The sequence below is a fragment of the Trichosurus vulpecula genome, chromosome 6, assembly GCF_011100635.1.
Source record: "Trichosurus vulpecula isolate mTriVul1 chromosome 6, mTriVul1.pri, whole genome shotgun sequence".
In the NCBI taxonomy this organism is placed as follows: Eukaryota; Metazoa; Chordata; class Mammalia; order Diprotodontia; family Phalangeridae; genus Trichosurus; species Trichosurus vulpecula.
The window spans coordinates 34,266,488-34,286,718 of NC_050578.1; the positions used below are offsets into that span (position 1 = coordinate 34,266,488).

General features: G+C 34.9%; 1 pseudogene; it reads left to right on the forward strand.

Moving 5' to 3' along the window:
- The first annotated feature begins 12,141 nt into the window (after positions 1-12,141).
- Positions 12,142-14,185, forward strand: LOC118852957 (annotated as a pseudogene).
- Positions 14,186-20,231: the final 6,046 nt, after the last annotated feature.

Below are 20,231 nucleotides of genomic sequence, written 5' to 3' on the forward strand. Positions count from 1 at the left end.
TATTTCTGTGGGTTTATTTTATCCTGCAACTTTGCTAAAGTGGTTAATTGTTTCAAGTGGTTTTTTTTTAAAGTTGATTCTCTAGGATTTTCTAAGTATTCCATCATATTATCAGCAAAGAGTGATTGACAGTTTTGTTTCCTCATTGCCTATTGTAATTCCTTCAATATCTTTTTCTTCTCTTATTGCCAAAGCTAAGATTTCTAGTAATGATATTGAATAGTAATGGTGATAATGGTCATCCTTCTTTCACCCTTGATCTTACTGGGAGTGCTTCTAGCTTATCCTCATTACATAAAAAGCTTGCTGAGTGCGTTTGAAATTCTTAAAGGTATTATTGAATAAATATCAGAATAGATGAAGGATTAAGTATATTCAATCATTTTTTTTAAGATTGTCCAAGACCTATCACAGTATCTTTAGGAAGAAAAGATACATGACATGGGTGATTACATAATTTTATTTTATATTTTACAATTTCTTTAAAATTTTCCCTGTACAAGATAAAGGTTAATAATTAGCATAAATATTTGTATTTAGTTTAGATCGACTCAAGTAAAAGGCCAACTTGATTATGCAAAATACATTTCAGGGATTCAAGGAAATATATTGATTCTAAAAGAAAGAGGAAGAGTATTTTTTTAGAATAAAGGAATTAGAACACAGATTCAGAGTTGGAAGTGACCTTAGAACCCATTTAGTTCCAACCTTTTTTATGCTTAGAGAAATTGGGATACTTTTGTAAGGTCATTCAAGTCAGTGGAATAGCTAGGACTTTAATCCATATCCCAGGATGCTGAATTTAGAGCTACCATGGACATTTGAGTCCAACTCTCTTGTTTTACAGATGAAGAAGCTGAAGGACAAAATAGTTGATCAAATTTCCTAGGGTCACACAACTCATGAATATCTGAAGCAAGATTAGAACTGGACACTCCATGACTGCAAATCCAGTGATCTATTTACCAAGTTTTCTAGCATTTCTGACTCTCAATCTGGCATGCTCTTTTCCCCATACCACCTTGTCTCCCATGACTCCCAATTTCGGATTCAGCTTTCTAAATTGTCTGACTGCAGCAATTTGATTCAGTTACTTTAAAGCTCTGCCTCTACCTAAGAGGTAATTAGTCTCTACGCATTACTTAAATGATGTACTATTTAATCAAGGTTTCAATTTCACTTAGTGCCTCAGAAATCGTGTGGAAAATTAAAAAGTGAAATTTACAGGTTTATTCCATAAGGAGAAATATCCAAGAGACTGATTAAAGTTCTTTCATCCTAACTTGTTAAAGTTCCTTTAAAAATTAAGTAATTCTGAATGTCCAACAAAATATGAAAATTGAAATGATATAGCACTGGAACATGCTGATGTTGCTGGTGTTATTTCTTACTTTTCCCCTATTAATTCTACTTCTGCAAGAGTTGGACCAATGAAAAGGAATCAAACATATGCTGAAAAGAGATTTACTATACTGAGGGAGAAATTCAACCAACATGTCTTAAAATGAGAATTATTACAGAGTCTGGAGCTGCAATACTAATTCTGAATTAAGGGGGAGTGACATTTTCTGGGAGATTAATTTAGCAAAGTTCTTAGGAAACAGAGACAAAGATAGAGTAGCCTTCATTCCTGAACAGCCTTCTGCTTTCATTGAAACAGTGAGGGAGCATCAGAAGTTGGAGATAAATGTGCAAAGACTTAGAAAGTGTTTATTTTATATTATTTTTCTTTAATTGGTATTCTTTATTTAGATATAGCAGACAAGTAGCAAACATACTCAGCATCTCCCACATCTCATGAACTATATAGTTACATTATATTCCCTGAAAAACAATGTGTCTAAGCTATTTAATAAATCACCACATATTTTTAGGTTGACCCCATGCATTAACAGTTGATGCACAAAAATGTATTAGCTTTGCTCAGTGACAATATCATATGCATTTTCTCCTCCATTAGAAGGTGAACCTCTTGAGAATAGGGACTAACATTTTTAAGTGTATCCCCCCAGTTTAGCATATAGCTTTGCTCATAGAAAATATTAAATAAATGTTTCATATTTTCATCCAATGACCAGTGACTATTTAACCTCCAGGAGGAGCTGTAACCACCCATTTATAGTCATGCTAAAAAATGGAACTAGGGTAACATCACACTGTTGTGAACATTTTGCCTTTAAACACTTACAAGAAAGATAAACAAATAGATTACTATGATCATAAGGTCAACTCATGCACTGACATGTATTGAAAAGGATAAAGAAACAGAGAAATTAAATGAAGACATCAACAAGATTTCCTGTGTTCATCTTGATAATAACTGATTTAAATACAACTTTGAGTGAATGGGAGAAAACCTGATGTGTATTGTGTTTATGTGTGTATAGGCACACACACGTACATATTTTGCATGCATATATACACATGCATATATATTATACATCTTTACATGTGTGTTCTCTATGTATACATGTGTATGCATATGTGTATATATGTATGTATATGTATATATGTATTTGTATATATGTCTGAAAACAATCTAGAAATAAGAAGTGAACAGGAGGGGGAGGGAGGAGGAGAAAGTTTAAAACTTATGGAAATTAATTTGGAAAACTGAAAATAAATTAAGTATTAAAAGTAAGCGAAAAAAGTATTGTCAGTTGCTCAGAAATCTCATATTTTCATGTCATTTTCCTGCAAGAATAAATTTGGAAAACAGTGGACATGACAGGTCACACATATATATACACATATCACAATCTGAAATTGCGAAATCAATTATGAGTGGCCTTAGTGGAGCAGTGGGTGTTGGACCTAGAGTCAGAAAGACCTGTTTTCAAATCCTGCATCAGATAATAACAGCTATATGACTTTTTGCAATTCACTGAATCTCTCTTAGTTTAAGTTTCCTCATTTGTATAATGGGTATAATAATAGCAACTACCTCAGAGAATTATTGTGAACATTAAATGAGATGCTATGTAGAGTGCTTTACAACCATTAAATTACTGTTGTTATTATTTTTATTATACTACTACTACTACTACTACTACTGCTACTACCAATATCATACATAGACACAAAAAAGGATTATCTGAAATGGAAAAAAAAATGGCTCCTGACCATTTATCTTTCTTCTCTTTCCTGTCACTTCACTTCTTACCAGTTAGATCACTGATCAGTCAGAACAAAGGTGACAAGATATATCCAACAAAAGAAAGAATAAGGATGAGAAGGCAATGTATGTGGTGAAAAAAATGGAGACAAAATGACACTCAGTGTTTTGCTTGAAAGTGGAAACTTCTGCTGAGAACTAAGGAACTTTGTAGAAGAAGTTCAATACAGAGAGAAAAAAGCCTTCATATATATTAGTGAAGTTATGACAGGGGATGTTAAAGTGGGGTATTGACCACTAATACTTCCTGCTGGATCACTGCTTGTGCCACGATTACCCCTTAAGGTCATGTATTACTATTTCTTATGGCCTCTGAGATAAGTCATATGCATGTATATCCACACACATATGTACATATGCACATATGTGCATGCATGTATATCCATACACAGACACACTTATGTACACAAACATATACATGCATGTGTTCATTCTCTAAAAATTTTAAACTGTGTATTCCCAAAGGAATTTGGTATTAATAATATGGAATTTTGAACATTATCTGGGTTGAGTCAGTCAGCCAATAAGCATTTATTAAGTGAATAATATGTGTCAGGCAATGTGGCAAGTGCTAGGAATCCAAAGAAAGGCAAGAGACAGTCCTTGTGCTTGAGGACCATAAAATCTAATGGTGTAGAAAGCAAGTCAACATCTATGCACACACAAGTTATAAACAAGATAAATAGGAAAAAATAAACAGTGGGAATGCACTAGCATTAAGGTGGATTTGGAAAAGCTTTCTGTAGAGGATGAGTCCTTTGTGTCTTCCATGAAAACCACTGATCTTGCCATTCAATATGAATTATTAAAAACATTAGATCAAGGCCTCAATTGGTCAGGGCAGATTATCTTTAGAGGATTTCTGGAAAGACACAGACAAGAACACAAGATGAGAGGGTTTCAACAAACAGTTATTAAATTCCCAGTCTCTACTTGACATTAGCAAAGCTTCTGGTTACAAAGGGGGGAGGGAAGGAAAAAACAACCATGAAATAAATACTCCCTGCTTTCAAGGAGTTCACAGTCTATTAGTTCCCCTTTGGGAGAGACAGGATACTAATACCTATATACAAACACTATGCATGTAAGATAAATTGGACATAATTTCAGAGAAGTGGCACCAGCATTAAGTAGGATTAGGACAGAAAGGCTTCTTGTAGAATATGGGATTGTACCTGGAGCCTGAAGGAAGCCAGGGAAACCAGGAGGCAATTATGAAGAAAGTATTCCAGACATGGGGATAGCCAGTGAAAATGCCTAGATTTGGAAGTATATGGATGAATTATGAGCTATCATAGTGAATGGAATGCCCTTACTAATGAGAGCATGGGGCCACTGAATGGTTAAGGTAACTCATTGCCTTTGAGGCAATATAACTAGTGTGTATAGTAGACAGAGTACTGAATATGAAGTCAGGAAGACTTGATTTGCAATCCTGCCTCAGAAACCTATTAGCTATGTGACCTTAGGAAAATATCTTAACCACTATAGGTCTCAACTGTCAAATGGAGTTGGACTGAGTGGCTTCTAAGGTGCCTTCCACAACTGAATCTAGAATAATAATGGATAGGATTTATATAGTGTTTTAGGGTTTGCAAAGTGTTTTATAAATATCATCTCATTTGATCCACAAATTAATTCTGAGAGGTGGGTACTAGTCTCATCCCCATTTTAAAGATGAAAAAAGCTGAAGCTGAGAAAGATTAGTGACTTGCTTAGGGGCACAGAGCTAGGACATGTATAAGGTAGAATGAGAATTCATGCTTTCCAAATCCCATATCCATGCCTTCAACTTTAGCCATATGCATTCTAATTTGCCACACTAGTGTGAAAATTTTGTATAAAATGGGGGCGTTTTGGAACATATCTAAGAGTCTTCACTCTGTAATACATCACAACAGTTTCATTATGGCTTGCTCATAGTTTTAGAGTTCTTCAACTCAAATGTTCTCTTCAGTAATATAGCCATTATTTATCCTTTTCTTTTTTAAGGCCTCTTCGAGTTTATTTGTCCCTGAATAATACTAGCTACATGATTAAACTGGTAAATTCCTTCAATTGCCTAAAAGGTACATGAATAAGTTCAAGAATTGGGTGAGGAAGGGGAAGGGAGTGACCCACAAGTGTTACCTAGGCAGCAAAGAATGTATATGACAAATACTTAGCCTCTTTACCATAAATAAACAGGTGTCTCTCCTGTTACAGGTTATTTTCATGAACCACTTACCTCGGGAGTCAGATTCATTAGCTGACAGTCACAATTCATCAACTGTGCATTCCAAAACTTGTAAATTAAGGTTTTTGCAACCTAATTCAATTAAGAAGTAGGGAAGCTAACTATATAAATGAACCATGTGCTAAATCCTATTTCAAAAAGAATTCCTTTATAAATGAATAATCACTATTTTTTTTTATCCTGCTTGATAGTGTTCAGAGGGCGTGCACACACGCATATTTAAAACAACAATATCAAACTCAAGTAGAAAGAGGACTAAACTGAATATAAGGATCCCTGTGGGTTATGTATTGACTTGGAATACTATATATCAGCATTCACTATAATCTATTATGTTTTTATTTATTTTGTTAAATAGTTCCCAATTCCATTTTAGTCTGATTCAGGTTGTACTTAGGAATGTTGTTGCCCAACTCCAGGCCCTCTGGGTGGTATTTGACAGCTTTGCTTTAGCCTACTAATTAAATTAAAAAGAAAGGGAAGAGAAAATAAAAGCATTTATTAAGCATCTACTATGTGTCAGTTACTGTGCTAAACAATTTTACAAATACTGGCTCACTGAATCCTAGCAACAACTCTATGAGATGGAGGTTATTAAAAGTGTAACAAGGATATGTATGCTATGCTTTCTTTCTCAATACATTAGCATTTTTAAAAATTAATATATGCTTTAGGGTACCTTAACAAAGTAACTTTATTAATTTATAGTAGTACTTTAAGGTTGGTATTCCTCCATCCCTTTTCTGTCCCCACAACCATAGCACCTAGCACAGGCACTCAATAATTTAAAGGACGTAAGGAGCCACTGAAGTTTATATACAATGTATGTGACATCGGTGAGCCAAGCAGACCCAGAAGAGGCCACCTTCTGAACAATGAGACATGGCTTTCTATAAGTAAAACAGAGATTGTGATGCTTCTACCCATGAATGTAGGACTTCTAGTTTGAATGACAGAGCTTCCTTTTTCTTCATGGGGAATGGTCTCAGCCACAGATGCAAGAAGTTGGGGCAATGGAGGAATTTGGGAACAGGCAGAGATGACTTCTGCAAATGATAGATGAGTGAGCAAGGCAGTAGAATATGTATATCACTGAGAATAGAAAATCTTGGACCCATAAGGATCCAGCTGTATTTAGGGCTCTTCCTCGGTTCTCCTCATTTTGTCCAACCCTTGTGACATGTAGAAAACTTTATGGTTCTTTGTGCCCAAATAATGCATGATGCCAGTACTGAACTCATGCAGCTCCATGTGGAAATAATGAGGAAACTGTGAACTTAGTTTATTTTAAGCACACCAACTTGCTCTTAGTTTTTTTTTTTTTTTCCTGAGAGCAGAATACCCAAGTTAGTATTGGCCAGCATCATATACAAGCCCAAGAATGGGGAGTACAGGGGGGAGAAAGGGAAAGGAGTGGAAGGAATAAGCATTTATTAAGTGCCTATTATGCTAAGTGCTACTGTTCTAGTCACTTAACAAATATTATCTCATTTGATCATTTGACAGAAGGGACAAAACATTACATCATAAAATGGCTAGGGACAATCTGGAACTATGCCCAAAGGGGTATAAAAATGTGCATACGCTTTGACCCAGGAATACCATTTCTAGGGCTGTATCCCAAAGAGATCGCACAAGTGGGAAATGGACAAGGATGTGCAAAAATATCTATAGCAGCTCTTTTTGTGGAGTCAAAGAACTGGAAATTGAGGGGGAGCCCATTAACTGGGGAATGGCTGAATAAGTTGTGGTATATGAATCTAATGGAATACAATTGTGCTATAAGAAATGAGGAGTAGACAGACTTCATTATAACCTGGAACACTTATATGAACTGATGCTGAGTGAGGGGAGTGGAACCAGGAGAACATTATACACCCTTACAGACACACAGCATCTGTAGGGAATTACTTTGATAGACTTAGCTCTTCTCATCAATGAAAGGTTCAAAGACAGCTCCAAAAGACTCATGATAGAAAAAGCTATGCACATCCAGAGAAAGAGTTACAGAGTCTGAAAATCAGATTGAGGCAAACTATCTGCTCTCTTTTTTTCCTTCTTTTTTGGTTTTGTTTCTTCTTTCTAGTTATTCATTCCTTTGGCTATAATTCTTCTTTACAACTACACTATTATGTAAATAACTTCAATGGGAAGGTATATGTAAAACCTATATCAGATTACATGCTATCTCGGATGGAGGAGGGAGGACGGGGAGAGAGAGAAAATTTGGAACTCAAAAACTTGTGGAACTGAATGTTGTAAACTAAATATATATATATATATATATATACACACACACACATATATATACATATACATACATACATACATATATATATATATATATATATATATATATATATATATATATATATATACATATTGAAAAAGAAAAGAAAATTACTAGAGAAATAGCCATAAAGGTAGCTTTTAATGGAAGGTTTACAGGCCCATAAATGATTAATGAGTTAGGTCTGGTGCTTTCTCTTTGCATCTTTCTCTCTGTGCATAGACACACATTTGTACATATTTACTTATATGTATATGAATATATATTATCTATCTATGTATCTATCTATATTTATAATCAGATATAACTATACAGTAATCTCAAATTTGGGTTCCAATAATTTGGTCAATGTACAAGGTCTATGTGTCTATATCAATATACATACACACAGACATAGTACACATTGACCATACATTTGGAATTCAAATTTAAGACACATGGTCTGTCAAACAATATTCCACCAGTAAAACCTCATTGAAATTATATATTGTTTTCTTCAAATTGGAGGAATTTCTGAAAATCTGTAAAGTATGGAATTAGGTAAAACTGTAGCAATCAGTCAATCAATCCATAAATATTTATTAAGTGCCTACTATGCACCAGGCACTGTGCTAACCACTGGAAATATGAAAAGAGGCAAAAGAAAGTGCCTTACCTCAAGGAGCTTGTGATCTAAGAAAAGAGAAGATGTGAAAACACACACACACACACACACACACACACACACACACACACACACACATATAATTTGGAGTGGGGAAGGCAGGGCAATTGAGGTTAAGTGACTTTCCAAGGTTGCAAGCTAGTAAGTGTGTCAAGTGTCTGAGACCAGATTTGAACTCGGGTCCTTCTGATTCCAGGGCTAGTGCTCTACTCACTGTGCCACCTAGCTGCAATTAATTTACAAAAGGAAGGCACTAAAATTAAGAGGGGTTAAGCAAGGATTTTGGTAGAAGGTAGAATTTAAGTTCAGACTTAAAGAAAGTCAGAGAGGTCAGTAGTCTGAAAGCAAGAGGCAAAAAGTTCCAGTTCTAGGGCACAGCCCTAGAAATTACAGGGATGCGATGTGAAACAGCCACATGGCCAGTGTCAGTAGTTCCAACGATATGTGCTTGGAAGCACAGTCTGAGAAGACTGGAGAGATGAGAGGAAACTAGGTTATGAAGGCCTTTGAATGTTAGACAGGAAATTTTGAATTTGTTCTGGGAGGCGTTAAGAAGCCAATGGAGTGTGCTGAGAGGGTGGGTAGCTACAGAGGGAGCAGGGTTTGACATGATCAGACTTACCCTTTAGGAGGATCACTTTGTTGCCTGAATGAAAGATGAATAGGAGTGGAAAGAGACTTCAGTCAGACTGGACAGCAGGCTATTACAATGGTAGAAGTATAAGGTTACCAGGGCCTACACCAGAATGGTGGCAGTGACAGGAGAAAAGGGGGCATATTCAAGAGATGTTACAGAGGCAAAATCAATAGGACTTAGCAATAAATTAGAAATGAGGTCTGAAATGCAAGAATCTAAGGCAGATGACTCATGATGGAAAATGCTATCCACATCCAGAGAAAGAATTTGGATTTTGAATGTGGATAGAAACATACTATTTGCTCTCCTTTTCTTTTGTTGTTTTATTTTCTTTCTTCTTTCTTGTGGTTCCTCCTATAAGTTCTAATTCTTCTTTACATCATGACTAATGTGAAAATAGGTTTAATATAATTGCATGAGTAGAGCCTATATCAGATTGCATGCCTTATTGGGGAAGGGAAAGGAGAAGGAAAGGGAGAAAATTTGAAAGTTTAAATCTTATGGAAGTGAATATTAAAAACTAAAATAAATAAAAATCCAAAAAAATAAACAAACAAGCAAACAAAAATATGAGGGCTGAGAGATAGTGAAGAATTGAGGATGACTCAAGAGTTGTGAACACACTGGAGAGATGGCTAGCCTTGGAGTCAGGAAGACCTAGGTTCTAGTGCTGTCTGTGTCATATACTACTTGTGTGTAACCCTGGGTAAGTTACCTTAAGCAACTCTTTAAGTTGTAAAGACAGTGTTAACTGGCGTCAGTAACCTGTCTAGATACAACAGAAGGAGAGAGAGAGAGAGAGAGAGAGAGAGAGAGAGAGAGAGAGAGAGAGAGAGAGAGATAATTGGAGAAAGAAGTATTTTTTTTTGCCTTCTGCCAACACTAACACTAGCTCCTCTCATCTATCTTACTTCCCCTCTTTGCACTAATATCTCTCTCTTTCTCTCTCTCTCTCTCTCTCTCTCTCTCTCTCTCTCTCTCTCTCTCTCTCTCTCTTTCTCTCTTTCCCTGCCCCTATCGATCTATCGATGTTGGTTGGTTAGAAGAGCAGATCACTCATAAATGCATAAATGCTGGAGGCAAAATAAAACAAAAAAGCACATTAGTAGACCTCTTTTTTTAATTGGAAAAGAAAGACCCTCTTAGTTTGAAACAAGAAAAATATAGCTTATGTCTGAGACATCCTTTCATGATTTAATTCTTTAGTCTATAAAGCAGTATCAGTTGTCTCATTAATAGAAGAAGGCAAATAAACAAAATATGAGAGAAGCATACTGGTAATACTACTAGCAATATGATTATTTCAGGGTCAAATCTTATAAAATAGAATGGCAAGAATCATGAAAAAAGCACAAGGCCTTATGTCAGAAAAGCTGAATTTAAGCCCTGATTTTGACACTTACTAGCCCTCTTAATTTTATTGTCATTTAATTCTGATGAGCTTCAGTTTCCATAGCTATAAAATAGGAATGATAAAACTACTATATAATCTACCAGATTGTGTTGAGAAAAACGGTTTATAAATCCCAAAGTACTAAGTAAATAAAAGTTGTCTATATATATATATATTTTTTTTTTCCATAAATTTTGGCAAAATAAACTAGTTATCAAATATTCACTCCCAAAGGATCATAGATTTACAACTGGGAGGAAGTTCAGGACCCATCTGGGTAGTACACTTTTCTCACTTAACAGAGCAAGATACTGAGCCTTGTCTAATGTCACAGAGGTTACTATACACTGGTGATATAGGAACCTAGAATTTGAACTCCTGTGTCACAATGTATTTTTTATTCATTATACTCTATTGCCTCCACTGGCACATTCAGAAATAAGAAAGAAATTAAGAAAGAAAGAAAGAAAGAAAGAAAGAAAGAAAGAAAGAAAGGAAGGAAGGAAGGAAAGGAAGGAAGGAAGGAAGGCAGGAAGGAAGAAAAGAAAGAAAGAAAACAAGTGAAAATGCAAAATATTGACAATCAACAATGTCAAATCTGTAAAATGGGGACACTGAGTAGAATTTAAAAATAATATTACTAGTACTTTCACAATTCCTGACATTATGAGGGTGGGAAAACTTTTTTTGTCAAATCTGATTTCAAATTGGGTTTGGGATTCACAATATTAGTAACTCATAAGTTACCTATATGAGGCTTTGTTTATAGACAGTAATATATAACCAATACCTGGAATTGGATTTCATCTTCTGGTCAATAAATATGCATTTTTTAGGTGTAACTAGGACAAATTTGTTGGAGTCCTTATATTTCATAAACACAAAAGCCTTGTCACAGTCATAATGTCATGAATCATGAAATTTCTAGCAATTTTTATTCAAAAATTCCACTCAGTGTTGCTATTTTATAAATTTGGCATTTTTGAATGTCAATATTGTGACATTTCTTTCTTTCATATAGATCATTACTATTGTAATATATGTATGTGTGCATCAGAAAATTTAATAGAGAGAACTAAAAATAAATAAGAGGTCGCATTGCATATATGTATGTATGCATGCAAAAAAGTGTATTTATAAAGATATATATCCATAGATAGATAGATAGATACGTAGATAGATACATAGATAGATATTGTGGTTGTTCATTTCTTTCAGTCATGTCCAACTCTTTTTGACCCCATTTTTTTGGCAAAGATATGAAGTGGTTTGTCCTTTCTTACTCCAGCTCATTCTGCAGATATAGAAGCTGATCAAAACAGTGTTAAATGAATTGCCCAGGGTGTCCGAGGCCAAATTTAAACTCAGGAAGTTAAGTCTTCCTGACTTGAGGTCTGACATTATTCACTGTGCCACTTAGCTGTATCATAAATACCTAAATGTGTATATATGCATATATAAGCATAAAAGGAAGGAAATATATATGTAAATGTAAATATATATGTATATGTAAGTATGGAAAGAAATCACAAAACTTATCTCACATGCTTCCTGTACTTCTTTAAACTTCATCATGTTTCAGAAACCTTGAAATACTGGAAGATCATTTCAGCCCTAAAGATAATTTCATTCACCTCAGAAGTACAATCTGTCCCCTCTCTGAATCATTGTAGAGCAGGAGACTCCACTAGGAATCTATATTTAAAGAGTATGCTGATATTTCATCCTGGACAGTGAAGTTCCAAGATGGCTGAATGAAAGCTCTCACTGAAAGCTGTTGATTGGGCAACATTTGGGAAGATCATATCCCCAAACTAGAGAGGTATTGCTAATGCCTTGAAATGGTATAATGAATATCTTGCTACCAGATTCACTACCCTGTCCAAGAAGCTACAGATGATCAGCTGAGCTTTCTTTTTTTTATTAATATTTTTTATTTTTAGTTTACAACACTTAGTTCTACATGTTTTTGGCTTCCATATTTTCTTCCCCTCCCTCCCCTCCCTTCTCCCCTGCCCCAAGATGGCATGGAATCCAATATATCTTCTACATTTACCTTTGCATTTCACTTATTTACACAATAGTCAAGTTATAAAGAATTATGACCAACGGAATGAATCATGAGAAAGAAGAAACAAAACCAAAAAAAAGACAAAAAAAAGAAAAGAAAGAGAGCAAATAGTTTGCTTCAATCTGCATTCTGACTCCATAGTTCTTTCTCTGGATGTAGATAGCTCTTTCCATCATGAGTTTTTTGGAGTTGTCTTTGAATCTTGTATTGCTGAGAACAGCCAAGTCTATCAAAGTTAGTCATCAAAGAATCAACATATCTGTGTTTGTGTAGAATGTCCTCCTGGTTCTCCTCCTTTCACCCAGCATCATATCATGTAGGTCTTCCCAGGATATTGTGAAACCCATATCTTCTCCATTTCTTATAGCACAGTAGTATTCCATTACGTTCATATACCACTACTTGTTTAGCCATCCCCCATACATGGGCATCCCCTTGATTTCCAATTCTTTCCTACCAAAAAGAGCTGCTATAAATATTTTTGTACCTATGGGTCCCTTTCCCACTTGTGTGATCTCTTTAGAAACAGATCTAGAAGTGGTATTGCTGGGTCAGAGTATGTAAATTTTTATAGCGCTTTGGACATAGTTCCAAATTGCTCTCCAGAATGGCTGGATCAGTTCACAACTCCACCAACAATGTAATAGTGTTACAATTTTCCCACATCCTCTACAGCATTTATCATTTTCCTATTTTGCTATGTTAGCCAATCTGACAGGAGAGATGTGGGACCTAAGAGCTGTTTTGATTTGCATTTCTCTAATCAATAGAGATTTAGAGCATTTTTTCATATGCCTATAGATATCTTTGATTTCTTCCTCTGAAAACTGCCTGTTCATATCCTTCGACCATTTCTCAATTGGGGAATGACTTGTATTCCTATAAATTTGCCTCAGTACCCTGTATATTTTAGATATGAGGCCTTCATCAGAGATGCTGGTAATAAAGATTTTCTGCCAGTTTTCTGCTTCCCTCCTAATCTTTGTTGCATTGACTTTTTATGCAAAAACTTTTCAATTTAACATAATTAAAATTATCCACTTTGCATTTGGTAATGCTTTCTATCTCTTGTGTCATGAATTCTTTCCTTTCCCATACATCTGATAGGTAAACTATTCTTTGGTCTCCCAAATTGCTTATAGTATCAGCCTTTATTCCTAAATCATGAACTCATTTTGACTTTATTTTGGTATATGGTGTAAGATATTGGTCTATGCCCAGTTTCTGCCATACCATTTTCCAATTTTCCCAGAAATTTTTGTGAAATGGTGAATCCTTAGCCCAGAAGTTCAATTCTTTGGGTTTATCAAAGAGCAGATTGCTATAGTCATGTACTGCTGCATCTTGCATACCTAACCTTTTCCACTGATCCACCTCTCTAGTATGTAGTAGTTTGGATGACTGCTTCAGATAGGCTTTCTGCAGGGAAAATGTGACAAAGTTTGGCCTTGTGGAAAAGATTAAGAAGAAATTCAGTGTCTTGAAGATAAATTCACTGCCCTAGTGGATGCTGAGGAACAGGAAGATGGAAAAAAAGATGCTGATTTCATGAAAGCCCCAAATTCTACAATTGGAAAATTTTAGAAAGAGCTAGAAAAGATCAAGAATATAATTCCTTTTGAACAGATGATCATTGAGAATTTGAACAAAGCCTTCCCTCAAATCCCACTGGGTAAGAAATATCCTTATTAGCTCCACCAGCCAATTGAGAACCTCTAAAATTGAACCTCAGAAGGAGCTGTGTCCTCCTCCTGTCACATGCTCCTAAAACATGGAATAATGCAATTGTATAGTCTTTAAAAAAGCATGTCCATGCTAGCCACCTCTTCCTTGTCCACCAGACCACTTTTCTAGACTTCTCTATCATGCCTCTTGCACAGGGTACCTTCTTCAGAACTCCCCTTCTCATTTTAATTTTCCTTTTTATTGATTGTCTTCCCTATTAGAATGCAAACTCCTTGAGGGTATGGAACATTTTTCTTTTTGCTTCTATTTACATGTCACTCCTTTGTCCATACCAGTTACTAAATAAAGGCTTGTTGATTGACTGATTAGCTTGCTCTTGAGAAGGAGTTAAGACTCAATCCCACTTCTGGTGAAATATACTAAAGTACTCAAAAACAGAAAACCTTTGCATATAACAATATTACTGGAAGCATTCTTTGTGGTAGCCGAAACCAGGCAATACAGGATTTGTCCATCGATACGAGAACAGATTAACTAGTTGTAGTATGTCAATGTAATGGGATATTGTTGTGCTGTAAGAAATGATTACTATAACTTAAGAGAAAGATTGGAAGATTTATATGACTTTATACAGTATGAAATAACTAAAACCAAGAGAATATTATTTAAATGACTATAATAATATTGGAAAATAAATTAAAATTAAACTGAATGCTGTGCATGCAGTGACTAACCCTAAATTCAGAGACAAAATTATAAAGCACATTCTTCTTTGAAGAAGTATGGGAGATGAGTGACTGTGGGTACAGAATATGATAATCACTGTCAGATGTTGTCACAATGTTGGTTGGCTTTGCTTAAATGTTTTTCTTTCTTATGAGTAAGGGATTATTTAGGAAGAAAAAAGGGATGGGAAAAGTTGAAGCAATATTTTTTTCAAACAAAAAGCAGCAATAATTTTTTTAATAAATAGTAATAATATGTCATAGCCCTTTGAAAATATCAAATACACAATAAAATCTTAATCACTCAGCAACATTTAATTTTGCTGTTTATTTTCCTTGGCACATTTCGTGTTTATAAAACATGGCAGATGCTAAAGGAGAATTGTAAATAGAATTGTTGACCTATCACATCAGCAGCAAAAAGGAGATTAGTATTTTGTGTGTGTGTGTGTGTGTGTGTGTGTGTGTGTGTGTGTGTGTATGCAATTGGAATCAATCATTGGAAATCATGGTTGCATACAAAATTAAGCTAGATGTTGAATTTTTGTCTTTTTTCCTGTTTGTTCTTTCTATAAAATGAATCAGATGTTAGATTCAATATGTATCATTTTGATATCTTCCTTCATAAGTAATTACATTCTTATTTATTTGAAAAGAGATAATTGTATGTAATAAAATCTTAAAAGAGTCCCCAAAGATTTCTTTCCATTTTTTTTAGTAGGAATTAAGAATTAACTTTTGCCATGACCACTAAAGTAAAGGAGCAAACAATGATAAATTTAGACATACTCGTTCTGGAAATATAATGGGGTTAGGGTGAAGAAAAGAGGAAGAGTAGCCAAAAGGAGTGACTATGAAAACAATTTTGAGTTCTATCCTCTCTAGCCTTCTTTCTCTCTATCCTTTTCTTCCTCTCCTTCCTTCTTTTCTCCGTTAGAAGAGATCTTAAGTAATATAGAACTATAGCAGTGTTTGCTTTAGATAGTACATGCATACAAATAGTTAATTTGCAATGCTTAATAAAACTTGAAATAAATAGCACATTTTGTTGTTTTTGAGTTGTTTGAGTCATGTACAACCAACATTTGGTTGAAGCAGAGAAGAAGGATGGTTGAGGACATGGCTTACCTTAAAAAAACACACACATATGGGGACACATTTAAATATCTTGGTGGTAGTTTCCCTATTTCTTTCTACCGAATGCAAAGCCTAGGCAAGGAGACTTTTTAAAAAGTTCAAGATTAATAGATACAAATGAAGGCAGTTGTTGTAGTTGTTGTTTATCCTTCATTCTAGAAGAGGACCATGGCAATAGGAAGGTGATGCTGTGACATGCAATTGAATTGGATTTAAGTGTCAGAGGGCTGTACAAAGTCACCAGCCTCACTTTCTCCTCCAGAGCCATATGGGTCTAGGGGAAAGATTCAAATCAGTACTAGAAATGGCCTTGTATGCAGTGGGAAAACTTGGCCTTTTTAAGCTAAGGTCTTTCTTAATTTGACTAAGGCAATGCCCATTCAGTGATGATGGCTATGCTGTTATTTGTGCTTCATTTTTGAAGAGGACCATAGCATCAGAAAGGTGACAACATGCCTTGCAAGTGAATTGGATGTGAGGGATGACTGTGCAAAGTCACCAGCCTCACTCAAAGGGATCGAGGCCTAGATTCAATTTCTGTTATCTTTTATCTTTACATTTACTCTCAATATATCTTTTCCCCTTTCCCTACCTAAAGAACTATGCCTTTAATTCAAGAATTTTTGCAAAGAAAGAAAAGAAAGTTTAGCAAAACTAACAAACACTTCCCCATATCTGACAGCACTTGCAATTTTTCACAGCAACAAACACTCCAACTTCACCTTTGCAAAGAAATGGGGGAGGTTCATTTTCTTATCTCTTCTAAGACTGATTTTTATAATTACATAGAATTTGTTTTCTTTTTTGTTTGTTTTCCTTTGTACATCATTTTAATTATTGTGTGTTTTGTTGTCTTGGTTCTATTTAATTCATTAACCTCCACTGATATAATTCTTCCTCTGATTGTCAGAATTCTTTCTATTTGTCATTTTCTGTATCATTGATATTTCATTATATTCATATGCTAATATTTTTAAAGCCATCCTTAAATTTGTGGAAAACGAGATTGATTTCTTTTCCTACTCGCATTGATTTTGTTAGCACCGAAGCTTTTTTTTTTATTTCAAGCACCCAAAATTCTACATTTAATCTTTTCTTTTTAAATATATTGCTTGTTGGGTCTCTCTCTCCATCGCCTGAAGTTATTCACCAGGAATAATTTAGAGGGACAATGAATAGCATTTTGCATAGAATTTCTTTTTAATTATGGATGGAACTAGGAAAAAATAAATCTTTTGAATTCTGAAATTCTGAAGTAATCTTCATTCTTCCTAAATACACACTTCAGATTTTTCAGAGCCCTTTCTTTGATTAGGCTTTTTCATTGCTCCTATCCCACTCTTTTCTATCATAGCAATGCATAGAATTATTCTATAGACCCTGAAGCTTTTGGAGTACAAAACTTTTCTATACTTATAATGGTACACTCAGAACCAGAACCTTGTCTGACTTTGCAAGATATTTAATGTGCTTATCAAATTCAATTTGTTTAAATTAGACTATGAAAAACTCTTTAGTCAGAGACCATGAAGTTTGTGTTTCTGCTTCTTCCTTACTCCTTAGCGTAGCACTTGTTCCTTTTTTATTGAATTAATTTTAATTGTCCTTTTTCTCTCACAAGGCTTTTCTTATTCCATCACCATCATTTATTTATTTTCTCAGTTGTCATCAGTAGGTTTAGGGGACTGTATACATGCTGTGGGAAATTCAGATTTTTATGTCTGCCTCAGGATGGAAGAGGTGAGTGGTGATTGGTTTAATTCATTACTTTTATTTTTCTGAGTTCATAAGCTTCTGTGTGTCATATCTGATTCATCTACATCATGGTTCTCTATCTATAATTGCTTTATTCCTGCTGTACAGTTAAGCTTTATGAGATTTTTAGGACTGAGATTAGGTAAGTGGTATCTTGCCATACAAACCCACTTTCAAACCCCAAGAGACAATTATTTTTGTCTTTATATGTATGAAAATGGACATCTAGGTGGCACAGTGGATAAAGTATCCAGCTTGAAGTCAGAAAGACCTCTCCTCATGCATTCAAATCCTGCCTCAGACACTTATTAGCTATCTGACCCAAGGCAAGTCATTTAACACAGTGTACCTCAGTTATTCATCTGTAAAATTGAGCTGAAGAAGGATATGACAAATCATTCCAGCATGTTTGCCAAGAAAACCCCTAAATGGGGTCACAGAGAGAAGGACATGACTAAAATGACTCAGCCACAACAAGAATGTATGAAAATGTATTTTTTAAAAATGTTTTCAAATAGAACTGTTGTGTATTGAATATGAAATCAAAAGACTCCATTCCAGCTCTTGTAAAATACTAGTTATGTGGTCATGAGCAGATTACCTTATGCTTCTTAAGCCTCAGGTTCTAAATCTGGAAAAATAGTAAAAATGATTGTATTATTTACATCATGTAATTTTGAAGAGAAAATTTTGTAATGACTAACATGCTATAGGAATGTCCGATATTAGTGCGATTACAATAAACGTAAGATATTTTAGACCAAATGTTATGTTAATTCTTTTTTTTAAAATTTATGTTTAATTTTCAACTTTCATTTCCAGAAGACTTTGAGTTACAAATTTTCTCCCCATCTCTACACTCCCTCTCATCCCAAGATGGCATGTATTCTGATTGCTCCTTTCCCAAGTCTGCCTTCCCTTCTGTCACCTCTTATCTCCTTTCTCCTTACTTTCTTGTAGGGCAAGACAGATTTCTATAACCAATTGCCCGTATATCTTATTTCCCAGTTGCATGTAAAAATAATCTTTTTAACATTTGCTCTTAGAACTTTGAGTTCCCAGTCCTCTCCCTTTTCCCCTCCCCACCCACCTTCCTTGAGAAGGCAAGCAATTCAATATAGGTTATACAGGGCATTCCTAATGTCTGGACACATAGGCAATTTATGGCAATGTGGAGTTATTGCATTGAGTTCACTTGAATCTTGCAAAGTGCATCAATATTTGCATCACAAATGATGGAAATCATATTGAAAAAAGTTATTTGTTAATATTCCTATTAAATAAAAATTTCATTCACTTCATTTCTTGAAAATATACATTTTTGCCTATGTGTCAAGACTTTAGGAACACCCTATACATGTATCATTATGCAAAACACTTCCATAATAGTCATGTTGGAAAGACTAACTGTATGTCCTTCCATCCTATCCTATCCCCCTTTATTCAATTTTCTCCTTTGATCCTGTCCTTTTTGACTACCTCCTCCCCCAGTCTGCCCTCCCTTCTATCATTCCTTCCTCTTATCGCCTTCCCTATTACTTTTCTGTAGGGTAAGATACCCAATTGAGTGTGTGTGTTATTCCCTTCTTAAACCTTCACCTACCCCCTCTTCCCTTCCATTACTACAGGTTTATCTTGCCACTTTTATGTGAAATAATTTACCCCATTCTTTCTCTCCCTTTCTCCTTTTCCCAATATATTCCTTTCTCAGCCCTTAATTTTATTTTTTTAGATGTCATCCCTTCATATATATATATATATATATATATATATATATATATATATATATATATATATATATATACACATGTGTGTGTGTATATACACATATGTGTACATATGTATATGTATGTATGTAAGTTTGTATGTATGTGTGTATGTATGTATGTATATTCCCTTCAACTACCCTAATACTGAGAAAGGTCTCATGAGTTACAAATATCGTCTTTGCATGTAGGAATGCAAACAAAACAGTTCAACTTTATTAAGGCCCTTAAGATTTTTTCATCATGAATGCTTGAAAGCCCTCTATTTTATTGAAAATCCATGTTTTGCCCTTAAGTATTATGCTCAGTTTTGCTGGGTAGGTGATTCTTGGTTTTAATCCTAGCTCTTTTGACCTCTGGAATATCATATTCCAAGCCCTTTGATCCCTTAATGTAGAAGCTACTAGATCTTGCATTATCCTGCTTATGTTTCCACAGTACTCAAATTGTTTCTTTCTGCTGCTTGCAATACTTTCTCCTTCACCTGGGAGTACTGGAATTTGGCTACAATATTCCTAGGAGTTTTCTTTTGAGGATCTTTTTCAAGAGGCAATGGGTGGATTCTTTCAGTTTCTATTTTACCCTTTGGTTCTAGAATATCAAGGCAGTTTTCCTTGATAAATTCTTGAAAGATGATGTCTACACTCTTTTTTTGATCATGGCTTTCATGTAGTCCAATAATTTTAAAATTATCTC